Genomic DNA, 4,809 nt, shown 5'->3' on the forward strand with positions numbered 1-4,809 from the left:
ATATATATCATCATCATCATCATCATCATCATCATTGTTTAACATCTGCTTTCCATGCTAGCATGGGTTGGACGATTTGACTGAAGACTGGCGAACCAGATGGCTGCACCAGGCCCCAATCTGATCTGGCAGAGTTTCTTCACAAGCACGATATATTGCCAAAGGTCTCAGTCACCTATCACTACCTCCGTGAGGCTCAATGCTCAAACAGTGCTTTTGACATGCCACTGGCACAGGTGCCAGTCAGATGGCACTGGCATCAGCTATGACTACAATTTCACCTGGCTTGACAGGTTTTCTCAAGCACTGTATATCACCCAACATTTGAAGGGTGTTTTTTATGTGCCAGTTTATGTGACATTGGCATCGGCCCAACTATGATTATAAAATGTGAAATTAAATTCTTTAATCCAAGCTTAATTTAATTGGAAGAAAAAATTAATAATTTTATCAACAAAAAACTGGGCAGAGTTTAAAAGAGCAGACCTTGGATTTCTAATGGTAGATAAGTTCTACTAACCACTTGACCTGATCATTTGATGGAGGGATCAGTGATAACTTAATGAGTAAAGTCCATCATAAGTAAAGAAACTATTGACATTTTTAGGGCATTAGGCTTATTTTGTTTAATGGATAATCCAGTACTGCATCTCTGATATACCTCCAGATCTCACCTTACATTGTCACTGGTCCAGGAGAACAAGATAAGAAATTGAAGCAGATCATTCGAGTCAGCCCTTCCTCATTTTAAGTGCAAGTCCAGTTTAATATACTTTTTTTAATGACAAACAGGTGAATCTTTTGTAATTGCAGTCAGGATATCACACACATCTGCAACTATTAAATATAACCATCTCCATAGTTTCCTTGCTCATAAGGATACATGGAACATGTGGTATAAGCAGCATCAGTAATACTAATTCTTATTATAGATGTATATATATGTATATATGTTTATATGTGTGTGTGAGTGTGTATAAATGTTAACGGTTATAACGAAACTTTAACATTGCATACAGCCGTTTCAGCTACCAATGTCAGTCGGTGCCTCCAAAGAAAATTATGAGAATAACATTCAGTATATATAGATACACACACACACACACACACACACAAATACATTGTGTGGTAAGTAGCTTGTTTACCAACCATATGGTTCTGGGTTCAGTCCCACTGCACCTTGGGGAAGTGCCTTCTCCTATAGCCGTGGGCTGACCAAAGCCTTGTGAGTAGATTTATATGTATATATATATATATATATATATATATATATATATGTATGAATATATATGTATGTATATATGTATGTATGTATGTATGTAGAGGGTAGTGAAGGTAGAGGTTATAACAACCATCTAAGGGATACCTGTATCCAATGAATCAACTCTTGCATTACCTATGTGTGATTATGAGTATTTACTCTCTTTTACTCTTTTACTTGTTTCAGTCATTTGACTGCGGCCATGCTGGAGCACCGCCTTTAATCAAACAAACCGACCCCAGGACTTATTCTTTGGAAGCCTAGTACTTATTCTATCGGTCTCTTTTGCCAAACCGCTAAGTTACGGGGACATAAACACACCACCATCGGTTGTCAAGTGATGGTGGGGGGACAAACACAGACACACACACACACACACACACATATACATATATATATATATATATATATATATATATATCATCATCATCATCATCATCGTTTAACGTCCGCTTTCCATGCTAGCATGGGTTGGACGATTTGACTGAGGACTGGTGAAACCGGATGGCAACACCAGGCTCCAGTCTGATTTGGCAGAGTTTCTACAGCTGGATGCCCTTCCTAACGCCAACCACTCAGAGAGTGTACCAACCACTCATATATATATATGTACATATGTATGTATATGTGTGTGTGTGTATATACATATGTATATAGATATGTGTGTGTATGTATATATATATATATATATATATATATATGTGTGTGTATGTATATGTATATATATATGTATGTATATATAAATACTATAGCCTCAGGCTGACCAAAGCCTTGTGAGTGGATTTCGTACATGGAAACTGAAAGAAGATTGTATATATGTGTATATTTGTGCGCTCCTGTGTGTGTGTGTGTGTGTGCACGTGTGTGTGTGCACGTGTGTGTGTGTGCTTGACTGATTTCGTAACATGTCACCGGCACAAGTGTCAGTAAGGTGACGCTGGTAACGATCATGCTCAAATGGTGCTATTTACAGGCCGGGTGAACTGTAATATGGCGAGGGATTACTGTATACAGAAACTGACAGAATCAGCTACCGTCTACTTTTGTTTTAGTTTTAATACAAGAAAATGAAATAGTGCAAGTGTGTGTTACTTAGAACTATCCTTGGGTTTGTTCCCCACCACACCCCTTTGGCCAGTATACCCTATACAGGCTTGTACAATAGAGCCAAAAGTGCCACCACCATAAAAGTATCACTTGGGGCAGATTCTGCCCCTGCTAAGTTACTGAAAGCATGTTTCAGTTGAACAAATTATAGAGTCTCTTTTTTTATCAGTTTACTGACCATAAGTTGATTTTATCTCTTTTTATCTTACCAAGGTTTCCCATGTATGCTACCTGTGTAACCCAAAAGGACTTTATTTCATCAAGGAGATAAGCTTTGTAAATACGTAAGCAAAAAAATAAATCTAGTTCAAATCAAAGGAATTATAGGATGGGGTGGGTGAAGAGTCAAAATCTTCATGAAGCTCATGGATAATCAAGAGAAATTTTAGTTGACTAATGGTAAAGCATGTTTTCATGAAACAGCTTTTTTTTAAAGCCAAAACAGTGACATATGACATGAATATAACAAATATTTAGAGCAATGTCCTTTGTCTAAATTTATTATATTTTCCATTTCATGTGACACTAAATATAATGTACATTTTGCTCATGATCAGTTTGTCTGTAACTATGCAGTAATGAAAGAAATCCACTTATTGAATGAGAAGTAAAAATAATGACACGCATTTTTTTATTTCATCATCATCATTTTCATAGCATTCTTCAATGGCCAGATAACTGAAGAGATGGCGGCGTGGGTTTCCGCCCCAGCATCTGAAACTTGGAGTTTTATCATGGCTACTGAATAATTATCACATATTATATCTACAGATATAACTTTTGCCAGTACCAACCACATCAGTAAGGCAAGCCAAGCTCTTTGAAATTTGATGGTGCTGCCTCCTTCAAACCTTCCTCTGTTAAAACACAATACTTTTTCATCTAACATTCATTCTCTATTACCATTTCATCCATACCAATGCATTCCTCTCTTCTCCATCCATCACCTTACATCATTAATTCTTTTCAGTGTGCTTATATTCTGCTTTTGCATGCAAGATAGCATAACACTTCAAACATTGACAGATCTAATTGATTTTTATTTAGCATTTTCGAAATGAAAAATATTGGGAAATACTGAAAATAATGAAGCCAATGTTTCTTATGAGGGTGGAACAAGGGTTTGTAAGGATTGAATAGGGGATGAGCAGAAAACTTAACTTGTTTAAAACAATTAAAATGTTTTTAAACTTGTCCAATACTATGGCAAAGATAAAAAGAATTATATAGAGGCAAATTCTGTTTGTTTTTCTTTTTTTTTTCTTAAATAAAGGAGTGAAAGGGGAAAATATTGTCACTAATGTGGGGGTTTTCGGCAGGGGACGGAAGCTGATGGTTATCAATTTGTGAAATACTGGATTAACCTCCTACAGCATCTTATCATCATTTAATGTCCACTTTTCCATGTTTACATGGGTCTGACAATTTATTGAGGCAATTTATTGTACATCCAGATGCCCTCATCTGTTTCCAAGCAAGGTAATAGTTGCCCATGGCCAAACATGCTTCTTGTGAAAGACTGGAAATTAACAATATTGTGCAAGAGTACACATGCAATTACGCACGCACGCACGCACACACACACACACACACATGACTTTGGTCTCACCAGAGCTATAGTTCAAGACACTTATTCAGGGTGCCATGCAGTGGAACCAAACCTGGAATCCATGCTGGAGCACCACCTTAAAGAGTTTTTCAGTCAAAGAAATCGACCCCAGGACTTATTCTTTGTAAGACTCGTAGTTATTATGGAAGTCTCTTTTGCCAAACCGCTAAGTTACAGGGATGTAAACACACCAACATCTGTTGTCAAGCAGTGGTGGGGAAACAAACACAGACACAAGGGGACACACACACACACACACACAAATACACACATACACACATATATATATATACGACGGGCTTCTTTCAGTTTCCATCAACTAAATCAAAGACACTTGCGCAAGGTGCCATGCTGTGGCACTGAACCTGGAACCATGTGGTTGGGAAGCAAGTTTCTTACCACACAGCCACACCTGTTTTTGTAAATACTTCTTGACACTTGCCTTCCTCATGAAAAGAAAAAGATTATATTAAAAACTAGGAGAGGTTCTGAGAATTCTTTACATTTCAACAACATGACTGAATGCAAACAGTTATAGAATTTCGTGATTATGGAAAGTTTTCCTGTTTTTGGATTAACCAACAATGTTTTTTAAGCTTATTAATAATTTAAACATTATAGGGTAAATATACATTTTGTGCATGTAATGTGTCCTGTGGCTAGTTATTTTAAGGGAGATAATAATTTGTTGATATATTTTATAAGGTTACTACAATTTATTTTAGGGTTATTTAAATAGCTCTGTTCAATAAAATCAAAGTGCTGGTATGGCTTCAAAAATGGATCAGTCATCTGAAAGTAGCTCCAGCTACATAAACGCAAATCAATTTAA

This window comes from Octopus bimaculoides, chromosome 6 (assembly GCF_001194135.2).
Source record: "Octopus bimaculoides isolate UCB-OBI-ISO-001 chromosome 6, ASM119413v2, whole genome shotgun sequence".
Classification (NCBI taxonomy): domain Eukaryota; kingdom Metazoa; phylum Mollusca; class Cephalopoda; order Octopoda; family Octopodidae; genus Octopus; species Octopus bimaculoides.